This window comes from Sceloporus undulatus, chromosome 1 (genome assembly GCF_019175285.1).
Source record: "Sceloporus undulatus isolate JIND9_A2432 ecotype Alabama chromosome 1, SceUnd_v1.1, whole genome shotgun sequence".
NCBI classification, from domain to species: Eukaryota; Metazoa; Chordata; class Lepidosauria; order Squamata; family Phrynosomatidae; genus Sceloporus; species Sceloporus undulatus.
In genome coordinates, this window is record NC_056522.1 from 370,885,489 (window position 1) to 370,905,975 (window position 20,487).

The 20,487-nt window shown below is 42.2% G+C and overlaps 1 long non-coding RNA gene across 1 annotated transcript in view; it reads right to left on the reverse strand.

The window, feature by feature from the left end:
• Positions 1–2,775: 2,775 nt before the first annotated feature.
• Positions 2,776–20,487, reverse strand: part of LOC121919714 — a 30,467-nt gene continuing 12,755 nt past the window's right edge. The window contains exons 2-4 of the long non-coding RNA XR_006101564.1: positions 14,730–14,852; positions 6,113–6,231; positions 2,776–4,293 (exon numbers count right to left, since the gene is read on the reverse strand). This is a non-coding gene — a long non-coding RNA (uncharacterized LOC121919714). The remainder of the gene's footprint in view (positions 4,294–6,112; positions 6,232–14,729; positions 14,853–20,487) is intronic.

Here is a 20,487-nt window from a genome sequence, read left to right on the forward strand (position 1 = left end):
ATCTCTTCCCTGGACGCCTGTCTTGAGTCAGTAATGGGCTGGATGAGGGAAACAAACTCAAGCTGAATCCAGAGAAAATGGAGGTACTCACAATAGGTTCTCCAAGTCCAGGGATGCAGATTTGTCAACCAGTCCTGGATGGGGTCACACTTCCCCTAAAGGACGAAGTTTGCAGTTTGGGGTTCTTCTGGATCCATCTCTACAATTATCATCTCAAGTAGATGCAATGGCCAGAAGCGCCTAGTACCAACTTCGGTCGATACGCCAACTGTGTCCCTATCTGGACCGAAAGGACCTTGAAGCAGTGGTACTTGCACTGGTAATCTCTCACCTTGATTTCTGTAATGCGCTCCACATGGGGCTACCTTTGTATCAAGTTCGGAAACTTCAAATGGTGCAAAATGCAGCAGCCAGATTGGTCACCAGCACACCTAGGTCTGACCACATAACACCAGTCTTAAGATCTCTTCACTGGATCTCAATTAGTTTCCAGGCACAGTACAAAGTGTTGGTTATTACCTTTAAAGCTCTACATAGCTTGGGCCGGAGTTACTTGAAGGACCACCTCTCCCTACATAATCCGCTCCGCACTCTCAGAACAACTGGGAATAATCTATTGGATTATCCAATAACCAGATTAAGATCTACTTCCCACGGGGCATTCACTGCAATGGCTCCCAAATTGTGGAATGGCTTGCTGGAGGAGATCCGTCTTATTATTAATAATAATAATAATAATAATAATAATTATTATTTGTATACCGCCCTCTGGCAAACCAATCCGGGCGGTTAACAATAGTAAAATATAAAATATGACAATTAAAAACACTTTATCCCTCCCCCCCTTAAGACAGTATTAAACAGTATAACATATTAAAAACACAATACAAAGCATAAAACCAGCAGTTAAAACTAAAAACCCTGATATTCCTCTGTTGATCCTCAACCATCACTAAGATGGGGCCACGGGAGGAATGAGGGAATCAGGGAACCTGGGTCGGGATGGTTAATCTGGAAAGGCCTGCCGGAAGAGATCCGTCTTGACCGCTTTTTTAAAGCTGTCTAATGATGTTATCTGACGGATCTCATCCGGAAGGTCGTTCCAGAGTTTGGGGGCGACAGCAGAGTACGCCCTCGGGGAGGTCGCCGCAAGCCTAGATTTTAGAGGCTGCAGTAAGTTCCTCCCAGAGGACCGGAGAGCGCGGGGAGGATTGTACGGGAGGAGGCGGTCTCTAAGATAGTTTGGACCCAAGCCATTTACCACCTTAGATGCCTTCATGAAGGCACTCAAGATGGATCTCTTCCAGCAAGCCTATCCCCCAGACCTGCTAAAATAGCTTTAAGATGACACTCCACTCAGAACATGTATCAGGAATCAGATATCGATATTGCACATGTATAGGGTTTTTTATGTTCCTCAGTTCCTTGCTCAGGGTGTCCTTATTGAACAGCCTTACTGTCAAGAATTTCCTCCTAATGTTTAGGTGGAATTTCTTTTCCTGTAGCTTGCATCCATTGTTCCAGGGCCTATCCTCTGCAGCAGCAGAAAACAAGCTTGTTAAACTGGAACAAAACTGTTCTCAGTTGGTCATGTAGACAGGGCCTCCATGGATTCCTAGATTTTGGTGTAGTGTCCTTTTGCAAACTCCTCTCTCTGATTCTCCTTTTAAGCATTTTCAGAGCACACAGCTTTGGCAGATCCAGCATTTCTCTTGTCCATTTTATTTTATTTATTTTAAAAAGCAGATAAAGTATTTCTGACCAATCCTCACCAACCTCCTTTTGCATAATGTGCTTGAAGATACTGAAAGCAGATGTCTGCTTTCACAGCAAATGCTGTGACACCAATGAGTGGATTGTTTTTTTCTTCAGAGTATGGAAAGTCAGCTTTGAGGACTAAAAGTCCCAGAATCTCCTAGCCAATTGGGCCAGCTGCAAAAAGAAGCATTCCTTTTGCCAAGTTTTGTATTTATGGCCACTGCATTGCAGTTTGGTGACTCTATCATATGGTCTACCCATATTATGCATATGCACACACACTTACCTGACAAAGCATTAATACTGATACTATCAAGCCAACAATGGGTAGAAGATAGATCAACCCATAGTTGATTTCAGAGCAATGTGCAATAAATAGGCAAAAATTTTGATTCACAATTTTTTAACAGTAGCAACAACAGCAACAGACTTTATCAACCCTAATTTGGGACTCACCTACATTTGCTAGAATACTCCAGGAGCATCCCAGGCTATTCTGGCTCCAAATTCTACCCAAATTCTTCCCCTTACCTGCTGCAACAAAACACAACAATGGGGAGTTGCCTTCCCATGCAGCCAGCCAGCGCCTGCAGAACAACTCAGCAGTAGCTCTCACAGGAACCACATGGGAAGACAGCCATCCCTTGTTGCTCCATTTTGTTCCAAGTTTTTTCGAAAATCCAAAGCAAAGGGTTTTTTAATGGGCAACTTAGGAGCCAGAGTAGTGTAATGGACTGAGGGCTGGACTACAACTCTGGAGACCAAGATTTAATTCCCATTCAACCATGAAACCCACTGGGGGAATCTTAGGCAAGTCACACTCTCTCAGCCTCAGGGTAAGGCACTGGCAAACCTCATCTGAACAAATCTTGCCAAGAAAACCCCATGATTGGTTCACCTTAGGGTTTCTGTGAGCCAGAAGAAGGCGTATAACACAAATACACAAAGGAGTGAAAAGCCTGTATCAAGTCTGGGCTATGTGTAAAAAGTGCAGACCCAATTCAGGTTTGGGGGGGGGGGTGTGTGTGTGGGGCAGGCAGCAAGCCTTGGGGGAATTTGGGGGTATACAGGTAATGTAGGCAAGCCCTTGGACTACTGGAATGAACTGAGATTTCGAGGGGATTACACTATAGGGAGTATAATAAAGTCAGGGCAGCGGGGGGGGGGGGATTCCTCTGCTGAAAAGTTAGTCAGAAGCACCTGTTTCTTAATTCTGTATATTTTTGCCTGTTCTATATGCACCTAGTTGGTCAGCTTTGGGGTTGTAGTTGGGTTTTTTTTAAGTATGAAAGTAGCCCACAAGCATGAAGCCTGGAGAGCTTGGAAATATTACCTTTTAGAATTCGTATCCCAGAATCCTCCAGGTATAATGGCCAATGTCTATGCTGGCTGGGGGAATTCAGGGACTTGTAGTCCAAAAAGGTAATGCTTCCCCACTCTGGTTCAGGAATCATGGGGGGGGGGGGTGTATGAAACAAGTTGGAAAAGGTGAGATTAGCAAATATATGCATTTCCCTGCTTTTTCTGACAGCCTATCTATCCCCAGATCGCTTTCATACAAATTTAATGAATTTCAAAGCTACCAACACAGTAAGCAAGCATGCCAGCAAATGAATGAGAAATCCCATCGATTGCTGAACAATTAATACTGTTAAGTGTCCTAAGACCACCCGCACCCCCACCCCAAAAAGGATGAAAATGAAATCAGTATTTTTAATGGCAAAGAATTCTTCCAGTACTGATGAACCCCATAAAGAAAACATGTCTCTTGTCCTGATCCTTCTGAGAAAGAAAACTACCACTCAATGTTAATCCTCCCCAAATGCTCACTATCCATATCTGTCTCTCATATTCAGTTTAACTTTCTAGGGAAGGGTAGTAGAGTTGAGTGGCTAATGTTAATTCAATTATGTACAGACAGACAACAGAAAAGCCCACCATGACTGAGTTAAAGGTCTTTCTGCTTGTCAGAAATCCCCATATTGCACTCCTTTCATACAGACACCAAGTCATTTTTGCAATCAAAGAGGCCTAAGCACTGAAGTGCTCCCTAGCGCAACTGAAGGTCTTCCCTTACATTTGGAACCGTTAACATGCTTAGAAGCCACCACAAGCATTTGGGAACAAACCGTGGGTCTCTGAAAAAGAAAAGCTACCTTACTTCATCTGATAAATAAGCAACTGAGAATTTTGCTCCAAATGGCCACCAGAATAGCCCACTCCATAAATGGCATTCTCCGTAGGTTCGTAAGGCACGATATGATACGAATGCAGCTCTTCGTAATAAAGGGACTGAGACCGGCATTCCTGCACCATGAACTTCAGCCGTTTTCTCGCATCCGAGTAGGCAGTCCTACAGCACGGGCCTCCCTTAAAGTACTCATAGCGTTCCCGCTCGGTCTCCAGGTGAATTTTCCGCAGCAAATTGTTAATCAAGACTGACCGGCGGAGATAGATCTCAGGGTCTTCCAGAAACTGAAGCTTCTGCAGAGAAAGTTTCAAAATACAAGTCCGATCTTCAGGTAGGATCAGGTGCTACGATAATTATAAAGCAAGGGGAAAGGGTATTAGTGGAGGATTCAGGAAGAAAACCCATTGCATGCAGAGCTGAGCTGGAAGAAAAGAGCATGCTAAAAAAGGCAACAGTCTAAAAAGACAGAGAAAAACATGTTAGCCTATCATTTGATCCTCCATCCATCTAGCGAGCATAGCGTGTGGGCTGCATGTGACCCCGGGGTCACACTTTTGTGACTACTGAAGCCTCCCATCAGTCCCCCCAAAGTTCTTTAAGCCCTCCTCCAAAACAGCAACCTACGCTGCTGCCACGTTGCAGAAATAATGCATGGCTTTGTCTTGACCCCATCCTATGGAATCCTGGGATTTGTAGTTTGTTGTGGCACTAAAGCTCTCTGACAGAGAAGGCTAAATGTCTCACAAAACTACAAGTCCCAGAATTCCATAGCATGGAGCCATGGCAGTTAAACATGTCTTGTTTTGTTGTTTGCCTTCAAGCTGCGTCCAACCTATGGCAATGCTAAGGCAAATCTATCATAGGATTTTCCTGGCACGTTTCTTCAGAGTGAGTTTACCATTGCATCATCTGAGGCTAAGAGAGTTTGACTTGCCCAAGGTCACCCTGTGGGTTTCCATGGCCAAGCCAGTGTTGAAACTGCCCAAGACTGCCAACAAGTGTCCCAAAGCTTGGGACCAGGTTGGCCCCAGTCTGGGGAAGACCAATCCATGTTACTATGGGTACAGATTATTAAACTTTACTCTCAAGGAGGCTTTTCCACCAGTCTAGAGACAAGAGATAGGACTCCCAAGTTCACTAAGGGCTTTGTGTAGCTGAAGAGAACACATATTCATAGAATCATAGATTCATAGAGTTGGAAGAGACCACAAGGGCCATCCAGTCCAACCCCCTGCCATGCAGGAAATCCATATCAAAGCATCCCCGACTCTTTAAAAGATACAGTGACGTTAGCTTCATAGAATTATAGAATCATAGAATTGGAAGAGAATTATTGAATCCTAAAGTTGGAGGACTACTGTCATTTAAGGGAAAGCTGTTTCTTCAGCTTTGCAGAATGCAGTAGAGCTTGAAAGTAACTTAGAATCATAGAATAAGAGAATCCTAGAAATGGAAGAAACCCCAAGGGCCAGCCAGTCCAACCTCCTGCCATGAAGGATCTCTCAATCAAAGCATCCCTGACAGATAACCATCCAGCCTCTTTTAAAGACCTCCAAAGAAGAAGACTCCACCACTCTCCGAGGGAGTGTGTTTCACTGTTAAACAGCTCTTACTGTCAAGAAGTTTCTCCTAATGTTTAGGTGGAATCACTTTTCCTGTAGCTTGCATCCATTGTTCTGGGTCCAACTCTCTGGAGCAGCAGAAAACAAGCTTGCTCCATCCTCAATGTGACACCCGTTCTACATCTTCTACATCTGCTTTTCAAAATTTATACTTTGGGCCAGCAATGGCAGGTTGCTTCCATAACAGCAGGTCTGTGAATCCAAGCAGCTGGGGTTCTTGTCAATGAAGGATAGTAGCTGGGAACAAGGTTGGCACCAGCTAGGAACATACGCATTGCTATAGAGATGGAATACTATCTGGAATCTATGAATCCCTGCAAGCCAGGAGGATAGACTATATTGTCCCTGGAAATCTTTCCAATCTTATAATTCCTAGGATTCTGTGGTATACTGAGCATGCTTTTTGGTGTTCTTTGCTTCATTTAGACTTGTGGTTCTTATCCTTTTCTTCCAAAAGTTTAAATAATCTATCAAATTTTATTTTTGAAAGACATTTCCAAAAAAAGAAAGAAAGAAAGGAGAAGAAAACGTCAATACTCACTTTTGGAAAATACCCCTGGTAATCTTGTTGTAAATCTTCTTCTTCTTCTGCATATTTCCTCTTAAAATAGGCTACTTTCGACGTTGTTAAGGTATTTGTCAATACAAGGGTTGGATCCGCTGTGCAAATAGGAAGAATATTCCATAAGTAGCATTCAGAGAAATCCATCCCCCCTTTTTTCTCTCCATACAGCATTCTGTGTAATTTTTCTTAGTTTACTTCTAATAACTACACAAAATACCAAACCAAACTGATAAACATAAATACACTACCACGTTGCCAAAAATAAGATTATGGTGGTACATTTTCATTGCTCAGTGAGGATTTGAACCTTGGTTTTTTGGAGCCTTAGGCTGCTGCCACACTGGAGAAATAGCAGTTTGACAACACTTTTAACTGGCATGACTCGATGCTATGGAATCCTGGGATTTCTAGTTTGTGAGATATTTAGCCTTCCAGGTCAGCGAGCTTTGGTGAAACTACAGAATTCCATAGCACTGAGTCATGGCAGTTAAAGTGATGTCAAACTGCAGTGTGGCAGCAGTCATAGTCCAACACCCAAACCACAACATCATTCTGGTTCTCAAGAGGTGAATCTGTCTTTGATTTTACTACCACTCCTCTTGCATCTACTCGAAGTTGAACTGGAGCTCTGTGCCAATCTTCAGCGTCATCAGAACTGCTTGAAAAAGCAGCAGATTCATCCTCCCCATGATGACAAGGCTATCAACGGCCCCTAGTCTGATCTTGCTAGATGAAGGGAATGCTGTGGATACAGCATATCTTGATTTCAGTAAGGGATTCAGCAAGGTCCCCCATGACATTCTTGCAAACAAGCTAGTAAAATGTGGGTTGACAATGCAACTGTTAGGTGGATTTGTAATTGGTTGACCGGCTGAACCCAAAGGCTTCACTTCATCCTGGAGAGAAGTGACCAGTGGGGTGTCACAGGGTTCTGTCCTGGGCCTGGTGCTATTTAACATCTTTATCAATGACTTGGATGAAGGAACAGAGGGCATGCTTATCAAATTTGCAGATGACCGCAAATTAGGAGGAATAGCTAATATCCAGAGAATAGGATCAAAATTCAATATGACCTTAATAGATTAGAGAGTTAGGCCAACAGGGAGAAATGTAAGATACTACACTTGGACAGTAAAAATGAAATGCACAGATATAGGATGGGGGACACCTGGCTTGACAACAGTCCATGTGAAAGGGATCTAGGAGTCCCAGTAGACCCCAAGTTGAACCTTAGTCAACAGTGTGATGCAGCAGCTAAAAAAGCCAATGCGATTCTAGGCTGCATCAATATATAGTATTTGTTTCAAATAGTGTAATTAGCGCTTCAAGTATTAGTTCAAAATGTTATTGCTTCACTCTACAAATACATTTGTTCACTGGCATGTTATTGGGAGCAGTTCTGACTTATAACACCAGGTGGCAGTGCCATCACACTAAAAATACAAACAGACATCTCACAATACATAGGAAGGACCAGACATTAAAAGTTCAGTAGAGCATTTTTCTTGGGCTTTTCTTTGGGGTTTTTCACCTGCAGCAGACATGACAGAGCCCAGTGTCTAAAATAGCAATTGACAATTGTATTACATTACAAACCACATTTCCTCCAGGCTAAGGTTGTCGTTCACTCAGAAGAAGGGCCATAAAACCACTGGCAGACTGGAAAGGGCCAGATGCAAGGTAAGGCAAGCCCATTCTCTCACTCCACAACCTTGCCAAGAGCTCCAAAAAGTCACTTTTTTGAACTACAGCTCCTAGAATATCCATACTAACTGGGAATATGGAGATCATAATTGTGGTGGTTTGAGTGTTGGACTACAACTCTAAAGATCAGGATTCGATTCCCCACTCGAGCACAAAAACTCCCTGGGTAAACTTGGGCAAGTCACACTCTCTTGGCCTCATAGGATGACAATGGCAGACCCCCTCTGAAGAAACCTGTCAGGGAAATCCTATAATAGGTTCGCCTTAGAGTTGCAATAAGTCTGAAGTGACTTGAAGGCAAACAAGAACAACAAGACATGTTTAACTGCCCTGTTGCAGAAAGATAAACTGATCACTTTTGAGATTAGGCTAAGGACTCCATAGGATCAGTCACAAGGTCTCTGGTTGCACATGGCACCTTCGGAAGCAGAATTTAATTGTTTCCAGTCTGCCAATGATCTTTCAGCCCTTTTTCAGGGTGAACAACAACCTTGAGAGAGTTTAGCCTGGAGGAAATGTGGTTTGTAATGTAATAAAGTTGTCAATTGCTATTTTAGACACTTGGCTCTGTCTCCCTCTTTTTTTCTCTCTGATTTGGTGGGATTACTTAAAAGACCAACATATCTGTCTCCAGGCTTTTACTATAATAGATTGTTTGGTTGTGTGGGAGTTTTTTTAATCATCAGTATAGAAAATGGATGGGTCAGGAGAATCAAAGTAAACTGAGAAGCAGTTCCAAGTGTCTCTTGCAAGCTAGGCAAGAGGAAAGGTTGGAGCCAAATTGAAATTGTCATTGACTTTCCAAGAGGAGACAAAGCCATGTTGACATCATGGGATATATGGCAGTGTTCTTGGCAGGATGATTCTCTGCTTCATAACTGAGGTGAAGGAAGAGTTTCAAGGGTGCCCGCGTTATCAGATCTGATATCAGGGCTGCTGTTCAAAGACTTCACATTTGCAGGTTTTTGCTTTGGCACATCAAGGAAGAAGGATTCTCTCCTGTTCCAAGTAAGGTTCACAGATGACCAGGGAAAAGCTGTTTGGACCTGGTTATTGGCTGAGTTGTTATGTTAAAAAGCCAGAATTTGGTTGCTGAAGTTTCACCTCTCCACAAATATACTGTTACTATTTAATAAAGCTGATTTATTTTATTTTATTTATTTATTTATTTATTATTTGCAGCAAAATTCATCAGTAGAATCTTTTACACATAGGACCTGCATGCTTGCACTGTGTGGCCCACAAAACCATTTTAATCCTAATCCTCTGTATGTTTTTAGCCACATTGGCTGAGATCGTGAATGAGATATGTAGCTACAATGTTGTACCTATGCTCTGTCTCTTGATCAGACACCCTCCTAAAACCTACTGAAAAGCCAGGCAGCCATCCTGAGCAAAATAAGTCCAGTCCCCTTCTGCCAGTGAGCTGAAGGGATGAACAGAAGCAGGGACCCCTGTGGGTCTCATCACAACTCTTTGCTGGTGGAACAGGAATGGACATGCCATCTTTCAATGTCCTGTTCACCACCATCTCAGATCTCCTTTGCTTAGTGCAGCCACCTGACTTTTAAGGTGGGTTTTGGGGCTATTTGTGATCATACTAATGGTTCCATGATCATAAATGAGAATATGAAACAGTTATGACGTCGTGCATCTAGCTTATATCAGATCTGCCTAACAGGATGCCAGCCATTATGTTTTTACATGTTTTTCTTTTTATCCTGCAAACCAATCTCGGGCCAGAATGCTGTCAGGAGTCTTACATATATGGGACATTTAGTCCAAGGCTGCAGAAGCAGGGTTGTGCATGCTCCACTACCATGCATGGATGTGCAAACTGCATGGTTGAACAATGCCTGTTGGCATTGCACATATAGTGCCCAATTGCTTTTCATTGCACATTCAGTTATGTAAGGTCACAATTTACTAATGAAGTGGTGCTGCATAACCACATCATAACTCTGTAAGTGGGGCATTATGCTCCATCTCCTTAATCCTGGCCCCAGACAGACAAGCAGACTGATATAGTCCACACGTGTTCATTAAGCAACTAGAGACAAAAAGAAATGTTTTTGCTGCTGCGTCAAGTCAAGTGTGACTTATGGCTATCCTATCCTAGGGTTTTCTTGGCAGGATTTATACAGAGGAAGTTTGCCATTGCCTTCCTTTTAGGCTGAGAGAGTGTGACTTGCTTAAAGTCATCCCGGGGGTTCCATAGCTGATCAGGGTTTGAACCCTGGTTTCCTGGAGTCCTAGACCAGGACTCAAATCTCTATATCACTGGTGGAAAGAATATTTAGTAATATTCACTTCCTGGAGAAAAAAATAGGTTTCCAACCATTCGGAAAACCAGGTCAGGAAGACTAACACAGAAGCAAGAATTCACAGTATACACACAGTATACTGTCCAGAAATACACATGAGATTTTTTTTATTTTACACAAAAATCATGGGAGTTTTGTACTAAAAGCACTATTTATTCAAAAAACAGTTTCCAGACACACGTGTCTTTTGTGCGCAAAATTATACATACATCAAAAAAACTGTGCAAGAGTGACGAAGACAACAAAATAGATAATATTTTCTATGCCTCAGCTCAGTCATTAATCAAAATGTAGACTACAGTCAAGAAATCAGAAGATGATTAAGATGTAATCTGCACTGTAAAAATAATGCACCTTGGCACTGCTTTAACTGCCAAGGCTGAATGCTATGGAATTCTGGGAGTTGCAGTTTTGTGAGATATTCAGCCTTCTCTGTCAGAGAGCTCTGGGGCCACAACAAACTACATAGGATGCAGCCATGACATTTAAAGCAGTGTCAAACTGTATTATTTCTGCAATGCAGATTAGACCCAAGACTTGGAAAGGCAGCCATGAAGGAGCTAGATAGAAGCTAGATAAGATCCTTGAGTATCAAGATATATCATTAAATACTAAAGTCAGAATCATCCAGGCCATGGTATTTCTGGTTTTTAATGTATATCTGTGAAAGCTGGACAGTGAAGAATGCTGACAGGATATGAATCAACTCATTTTAAACACTGTGCTATGGAACAGTTCTACAGATACAGATAACAAAAAGACAAATGAATGATCTAAGAACAAATCAAATCTAAACTCTCTAAACTTTCAAGAAGTAAAAAGGACTAAACTGAAGCTATCATACTGTGGACATATCTTGAGATCACATGACTAGTTAGAAGAGACAATAATGTCCAGTAATGTTGGAAAGAGAGAATGGCTGAATTACAGGTACATTACATTCAATCGAGAAAACCACAGCCCTGTGTTTGCAAGACCTGAACAATGCAGTTGTTGAGAGAGGCTCTTGGAGGTCTCTCATTCATACTGTTGCCATAAGCTAATGCTGATGTGATAACAAATAACAGCAATGATTCGATTAAAAATGCAATCCAGATAAAATTCAGTAGCATTATAATATCATAGAATCGTAGAGTTGGAAGAGACCACTAGGGCCATCCAGTCCAACCCTCTGCCATGCAGGAAATCCAAATCAAAGCATCCCCGACAGATGGCCATCTAGCCTCTGTTTGAAGACCTCCAAGGAAGGAGACTCTATCACCCTCCGAGGGAGTGTGTTCCACCGTCGGACAGCCCTTACTGTCAGGAAATTCCTCCTAATGTTGAGGTGGAATCTCTTTTCCTGAAGCTTGCATCCATTGCTCTGGGTCCTAGTCTCTGGAGCAGCAGAAAACAAGCTTGCTCCCTCCTCAATATGACATCCCTTCAAATATTTAAACAGGGCTATCATATCACCTCTTAACCTTCTTTTCTCCAGGCTAAACATAACCAGCTCCCTAAGGCGTTCCTCATAGGGCATGGTTTCCAGACCCTTCACCATTTTAGTTTCCCTCCTTTGGACACGCTCCAGTTTCTCAATGTCCTTTCTGAATTGTGGCGCCCAGAACTGGACACAATATTCTAGGTGGGGCCTGACCAAAGCAGAATACAGTGGCACTATTACTTCCCTTGATCTAGACACTATACTATACTATACTATACTATACTATACTATACACTACTATAGGCTGCAGATCTTCGGCACACTTTCCTAAGAGAAAGCCCCACTCAATTCAGTTGAACTGACAGGGAGCTGCAGAATGCCGAGGACTTGTTCTTTCTGTTCAGATATACAAGGATGTGTTATCCCTCATGGAGGTTACTGTAATAGTTTTTAATGTAATTGCCATAGAAGCATTGTTAAAATGTTGGAGGGACATTGATGCAGGAGTGGAATCAAAAGACTTTTGGAAGCTCTAAACTATGTTGTACTGGCACAAAGCACTTAAAACCTGAAAAGGGAGGACAGAGAAGGAACAATTCAATTAATACTTGGCATCGTTTCATAAATTATTGGAGCACAAGTGATGAATCAGATGCCTCTGTGGTGCATAGAACACCTGGCTGACCAATCAGAAGGCAGCTGAGGACCAGCCAATAGAATGTGGGCTGGGACTTTTGAAAATTCCAAGCTGATAGAGGAGAGAGTCAGTTGGGATTTGGCAGTTGAGGGAACAGAGAAGTCCAAGAGAGGACTGTGTTCCAGGAGTTCCTGAGGGAATAGTCATTAGGGTTTGGTTTGAGACCAAGAAGGGTCTGTTATGTCCAGTGAGACAATAATATAGTGGGAGTCTAGGGACTTTATTGACCCATTCCATTCCGTTGTGGCAATCCGTCACGATTCAGTGCTGACAGGCGCCATTTTGCTCGGTCGGAAGACTTCCGACCAGAACATTTCACACGCCTCAGCACTGAATGGGGACAGACTGCCACAACGGAATGGAACGGGGCCTTTTGGGGGACACTTTGCCATGCGGTATAATCCGTTTTGGGGTGGTCACGCACACACATGAGCATCCTCTTTCCATACCCGTAACGGGCCCCAAAACGGGTGTGATAAAGTCCTAGTAGTGAGAGATAACTGAACTCTGGAAGAGGGTTTCAGTTATTTATTATCCTGCGGTGGCTGAGTTAGTCATAAAAGTTGCCCGAAGGGGGACAAGGAAGTCCTGGGGTGGTTAAAGAATATATGTGAAAGTGAAGGGTATAGGTATCAAAGAAAACATATGGTTGGGACAGTTGGTTCCTAAGAGATCTAAGCCACTACTAAGTCTGAGAATAAAAGAGTGCAAATGTAATTAAGTAAAACAAGAAAAAACTACAATAACAACTTCATATGTATGATACTTTATACAATTCTATTTTTAAATAAACTTTTGTTATTGTTTCAAGAAACATGTGGCCTGAGTTTTGAAACACAAAATCACGCTACTGTACATTAAAGACAGGAATAGGTTGTCACATAAAGTGGTGGCAGCGGTGGGATCAAAATTCCCAAGTGCCTGCCATCATAGGAGTGGATTGTGGTGTGGAGTGTGACTTACCCAAGGTCACCCAAAGGGCTTACATGGTCAGGACGAGATTCAATCTCTGTTCTCCATGGTTGTAGTTCAACACTCACACTGGTCTCCTTAAGAGCCCTGGGGACACAGTGGTTAAATGCCTGTACGGCAGCCAATTACTCACAAACTGCAAGGTTGCAAGTGCAATACCAGCCAGGGGCTCAGGGTCGACTCAACCTGGCATCCTTCCATAGCTGGCTAAAATGAATACCCAAATTGTTGGGGACAATTAGCTTACACAGTGTAAACTGCTTAGGGAGTGTTTAAGTGCACTGCTAAGCAATATAGAAATGTACTTGCTATTGCTATTGCTATTGTATATTAATATCTATGTAAGTCCTACAATAAAAGCTTTTCAAAAAACACAAAGATACATAATGAAGCTGCCTTTACAGTTGTTTTTCTGTGTTTCATTGTTGTTGACTATATAGGACTCTTTTCTGGTCTCCTCAGCTTAGTTTCTCAGCATGCTAGTTTGTTCATATAATGTGGTCCTAACATTAGGGTAGAGCTGAAGGATGCTAGTGGACTAGTAGCTGGTAGACTGGAAACAAGCAAGAAATTAACTGGAAAGGCCAGCAAAAATGTAAGCCAGAGGAACCATCTATGAATGACTCTCAAATTGGCTCTGACCAATAGAACAGCCAAACCAGAGATGGCAAGTCTGAGGGGCTACATAAGACCCTGTTGGCTTTCTTGTGCTATTTGCACAATGCTGGCTGTGACCTGCAGGTCCACTCTCTGGACACCTGAAGTGGTAGAGCTGCAGCACAGCTAGAGATCAGACCAGAAATTCTCTCTAGGGGTGGAAAAGAAAGCACTTGGATTTGCATCTCCATATCAAAATGTCCATTTTCACTCTTTTCAGCTGGTTGACACAATGCTTCAGAAATCAATATATTTGCAAGACTCACAGCGCCTTCCAGAGACAAATGCTCACAGAACAGTGCATGCATTCAGAAAATGTACAGTAATCGATTACTGCAAAATAAGAGCACAAAACATTAGAAAACGTACTTGAATCCTTGAATCGCACTGCGGGAGAAAGGTGGGATATAAATCTTGGAAATAAATAAAATAAATAAAAAGCATACACAAAAATGCACACTTTAAATAATGTGCACAAAACTAAGCACAAATGTGTGTGAAGGAAAACACACATGCACAAAGAGAGACTCACAACCATGTATAAATGGAAAATGATCAAGAATGGCCACGGGATACATTCAAAGATATTTAGACAGACTGACAGATTAGACTTCTTTCCACTAGTGTGCTGCCACCACAGATGTAGGGCAATCTCAGATGGTTCAAACTGCAAATCCTGTCAGCACCCTGCCAGCATGTCCAGTGATTGGGGATGATAGGAGTTGTAGTTCAAAGCATCTGGAGGGCCTCAGATTGCTTGCCATGCTGGCATGTGGTTGTCTGTCACTATAATGAAGCCCGAGCAAGTTGTTGTACCTCGTAGTGCTGAATCAATCCACAAAGCGCCTCTCCACAGTCTTTTCAGCAGCTCTAATGAGTTTCTCCCTTTGTACAGGTTCAGCTAGCATTGCTTCCCACGCAGTTCTGCTGAGTAAACACCTGTTAAAATGAATCCCAAAGAGAAGGAAAGAGGAAAGAGAGGACAGAGAGAGAGAGAGAAAGGGAAAGGGAAAAGAAGAAGAGAAATTAGCACTATCCCTGTGCCTCCTTGAATCCTGTCTATCCACCTCTGAACAAATTCTCATTTTCTTCTCCTTTTTTTGTTGGGGGTGGAGAGGTTAAAACCCAGCAACTTCCTCAAGATACCTCCTACTTTCTTGAACAGAAGCAGGTGCTATGTAGCCCCCTGAATGTTTTTATACTGCAATTCCCAGAATTTCTCACCATTGGTGGTTCCATCTAGGTCTGCTGGTAGTTGTGATCCAACAACATTTGGAGGTTTGTGTGAGTCCCAGCCTGGAGTTTGTTTAGTGCAGTTGCAAAGCAATGGAAATGGTTTTGCTCCCAGGCAATTGAAAATATTTCAGGGAAAGGGAGAAAAGGATTCATATCACTCAGTAGTACATCTGTAATTGTAGCACAGGGAAGTGACAGAGAATTCTATCAATCAGGTTTCTCTGGCCAACAAAGATCAAGAAATAACCCAAAGCCTCCCTTTTTTCCTTTCATCCTTCCACTGAAAAATAATAATGAACCAGCCATGCTCAAATGTGAGTGGATGCAAGGGAACACTTCATTTATCTCTGAAGAACTGTGGTCCCTTCTTGGACCATAATCTTCCAGCCCAGTATGACCATGCATGACCAGCATGACCATACTGGACTAGAAGATTATGAGAGTGGTGGCCCCAAAAATGGTAATTTCCCAAGCTCTGCAAGGATCAATACTTTGAATAGATCAAGACTTCTGCAAACCTCCAGAGGCTGTTGGACTGTAACTCACAGCAGCCTGAGCCATCATTGTCAGTAGTGATGAATGCTGGTACAGAGGACCCTTGGGATCCTCTGGGGCTTGACTCCAGGACTCCCTGTGGACACCAAAATCCACAGATGCACAAGTCCCATTAAATACAATGGCATAGTAAAATGGTGTTCTTTATATCCAGCAGAAAAGTCAAGGTTTGCTCTTTGAAACTTAAATAAATATAAATATATTAAAATAAATATAAATATTTTCAAGTCATGGATGGTTGAATCCATGGATGCAGAGTCTGGGGATATGAAGGGCCCAGTTCCGTATAAGCCATTTGTGTGTGAGAATGTAAATTCAAATTCAAAACCTTCTAAGTCCCCTGTGAATGTGGAAGGTAAAAATAAAAAAACCTGAAGTGTCTTCTTTCTCTTCCCACTGATCCTCACCCCACTCACAGCATCTCCAGAGTTTTTAAGGGACACAGAGGTGAATGCCACAGTCTGAAAAAGCGGATGTCTGAGATGAAGTGGTATCACCCCCCCCCCCAATTTTAGGGTGTCCACCTGGTATGGTCCACATTCCTCACACATCCCTTGTGATGCCCCTGCATTGTCTTGATGTAAGGTCTCAGTCCTTGTTGAGAAATGGAACTTGGAAAGTTACTTGTAAAAAATAAACCATTCCCATTACTCGTTCACTTCCATTTATGATCATCAGCTGGAATTCATGGTTACGAATGCGTAACCTAAAATTACACATCAATAACTGATTTGTATTCCTGATCCTACAGATTCAATAGAGCAGGGAATAAGTAGCTGTCATAAAAAATCCCCCAATCCTAATTCACCATGCAACAGTCCCTGAGAATAATGGAGGTGTGCTGTCCTGTTGATCAATGCACAGCAGACTGATGCTTCCATCCACTTTCCATGAACAATCTCCAATGCAAGAAGGAATTGTTACAGAGATCCTGCTTCCGACTGTCACACTAGAAATCACTCATAGGTGGCAGGTGAAAGTCTCAGTCTGCTGCATGCTGATCAGCAGGAGAATAGACCTCCATTGCTCTCTGAGGCTGCTGCCTGGTAAATCAGGACTGGGTGGGTCAGACTGGCAGTTGCTACTTAGACATGCAACTAAGGTAGTTAGGTAACTAACACATCTAGAATACTGGCAATCATGTCTTAAATAGGAAATTGATGTATGTTATTTATTGAACTGCTCATAATTTTTTTCATTGCATTTTATATGGGGAGCAGCAGATAATCATAGGACCAATAAGAACATGACTTGAAAAATGCTTCTAAAAATGCATAAAACACTCTTTTGAACAGTAATTCAAAATAATAACTTATGGCAGCAGTAACATAACTCTTCTACATGTTGCATTACATTTGTAAAGTAATTGCATCAACCTTTTCTTACAATCCCCCAAAGTACTTCATCACAGGGAACTACGTTATTTATATCTCATTGCTTTGCTGCTTCCTAATCTGTTCTGAATTATCCTTCTTGTAATGCAAAGTATTATCTCCTTGTTTGCTCTTTAATGGACAATGAAATCCCATCAGCTTTATAAAAGACCTGTTCCTGATGGAGATTAAAATGGTTTAGCCTTGCTGTGTCAATATGGAACAATGGAGCTCCATGCATTTTTTGGTTTCTCCTTGGGATGTCACTACAGGAACTGTTGTGATGAGTGCTTACATTTCAAAATTGGTGACTACATCATTGCTGCCCATAGCACACAGGTCAAGTGTTTCAACTGTGCCTTGTTGTCTAGCCCAAAATTGCCCAGATTTCAAACCCTACATAAACCAGCCTTTCTTTAATGGCTTTTCCACAGCCTAGTAGTCTGATTAACATTCAGGTCTTAGAAGCAAAGTGTGATGAACTGCCTCAAAAACCAGTCAATCAGAAGCCAGAGACCCTAAGCCAATCAGGTGCTCAGGAGTTTGAAGATTCCACTTGGCAGTTGGTTTTAGTCAGTTAGGGTTTGGAATCTGGGGTGAAGCTGGTGTTCAGTTGGGGAACAGCAGAGTCCAAGAGAGGACTGGGTTCCAGAAGTTCCTGAGGGAACAGCATTTTGTTAGAGTGGGGTGTTGATCATAGACCAAGAAAGGGTCTGATAGGTCCAGAGAGGGACAGTATTAGTTTGGGAGTCTAGAGAAGAGAGACTCAGTGTAGCCAGACTCTCAAAGAGGGGTTTCGGTTACATAATTTCCTGAGGGATATTATAGCCTGTGTGGCTGAGTTATTAATTGGGATTTAAGAACAAACCTGTATATATGTAACTAAGGTGCTTTGCAGACCGCCCAAACGGTGAGGCTTCCCTACGGCCGAAAAAGAAGCCCCAAAAAGCGGCTTCTTTGGCGGCATGCTTATGACGCTGCAAGGCACCAATGGCGCACTTGTGGTGTAATAAGTGAGCAGCGACATGCGGACGCTAAGCGTCTGCGATGTCAAGATGGCGGCGCCCATGTAGAATGGGTGCCGCCATTTTGTATGTGCTTGGCACATACTAGGGTTAGGGGCATCCGGAAAGGATGCCCTTTTCTAACCCTAATACGTGTTGAGCACGTACTTTTTGCCCATGCCTAAGAAAAACACAGTAACAACTTCATGTCCAAGTTACCTTTTTCCATTCTATGTTAAAATAAACTTTTATTCTTGTTTGAATATCCACTTGGCCTGTGTTTTGAAATCAAACCACGCTACTGATCTTTAGAAACACAGGGGTGTGGGGCCATCATAGGAGAATATCTTGGAGTCCCTCACATAAATTGGTGGCAGTGGTGGGATAACAAAAGTCCCAAGTGTCTGCCACAATAGAAAAGTTGTTCATCACACAAAGGCACATTATTTCCATTTACTTTTCTCGTATAATGGAAAGCCTTCCCTCATTAAACTTGGCCATCCAAATTGAAACTAAGCTCAACTCAGCTCAGCTCAAGAATTCACATCTTGAGGTCTGGAAAGCAGGGCAGAAGGAGAGGACATAGATGTGCATAGAGTTTTGTCGGGGGAGAGGATGGAGAGGCATGTCCAAATTTTCTCCCATGTGAGGATTAAAAAGAGAAGCATTGACTATGGCCAACCACCAGAAGGTACCAAAAAAGAAAGACAAAGAATCAAATTACGATAGAATTAATAGGACTGTTTGAGGGGAATGGCTAGCATCCTATTTTGCTTCAGCACAGCATCAGTATCTGCCACAGACCTTACATTTTGCTTGTGTTGCACAACTCCTGTACTGAATACCAGCATATTGCAACATAATGTGCATAAACAGTGTACATGGCTGACAACCCTTTCTGCACTTGCAATGTATTGGCACCTTATTCTTTGAACTTTACTTGGTGACCATGTATACAGTGAGCATTTACGCTCTACACTTTGTACTTTAATGTGCTACTGCATATGAAACAGTTCCACATTTGTGACTACACTTACACTGCTATTAGTGAGATATGACTGGTGCACATGATCCACAAAGGTCATCCCACCAACACTGCGCAACAAAAATAATGACCACAGAAGAGCTACAGGGATTCATTTTAGACAAAGAAGAAATCAAAATAATCAAAGATTTCCCATACTTTGGATCAATCATTGATCAGAGTGGGAATTGCAGTCAAGAAATCAGAAGACTAGGATTGGGAAAGGCAACCATGAAGGAACTAGACAAGATCTTAAAGTGCAAAGATATAAAACTGAATACCAAAGTTAGGATCATCCAAGCTATTGTATTTCCCATCTCCAGATGTGAGAGCTGGACTGTGGAGAAAGCTGATAGAAAGAAATCAACTCACTTGAGATGTCATGGAGAAGAGCGCTGAGGATACCATGGATGGCCAAAAAGACAAACAAATCTGTTCAAGAACAGATAAAGCCTGAATTTCCTTGGAAGCCAAGATAACTAAATTGAAGCTGTTATACTTTGGCCACATCGTGAGAAGGCATGACTCATTGGAAAAGACAAAAATGTTAAGAAAGGTGGAGGAATATAGAAAGAGAGGAAGACCACATACCGGAGGGATAGACTCAGTCAAAGAGGCCATAGCCATGAGCCTTCAGGACCTGAGCAGAGCAGTTAAGAACAAGGGAGCTTGTAGGTGTCTCATTCACAAGGATGCAATGAGTAGAAGGCAGTTAACAACATGTCATGAACAGGATGCCAGCCAAAGTCTCCTTCAGTCATATTACTAAGCTGATGTTTAAATGAGAGAAGTGCCCAAGATGGAATGTCCTATGCCTTTCTAGGTGCCTGTAAAGTGTCAATTTTTTGCAGAACCTGGAAGGCTACAAAAGTGGGAGGCAAATCAAATTCTCTGCATGGTGGTAGGACACCTTTGGAATGGAACAGGACCAGTGGTGGCTGGTGACTTCCATGTCAGTGGGATGAGGAGTCCACACCAGGTTTTAGCCCAAGCTCTAAAGGAGCTTTCCAGAGTGCTGAAGCCTATCCCCTTGGATTGCTCCTGTAAAGTTCAGGCTGAAATTCAGAATGGATTCACCATTCCACCAATAAGCGAGCCACCAATGGGCAAGCCACAATCATCACACACATTTATTCTGTATAGATTGAAATTTGAATGAATTAAGTTTTAAAAAAATATACCAAGAGCATAAATGAAACAACATGGTTAAAATAATTAAATTAATATTTTAGCTGTTTTAAATGTGAAATTATTTCTAAAATTGTTTCATAACTTGAACAAGTAATTGAAAAACAATCAGATTTGCCAACTAATTTAATGTGAAATTAGTTTGACAAATGATTTTAAACAGAATGAGTAAAACAGTTGATTTCATAATGTAA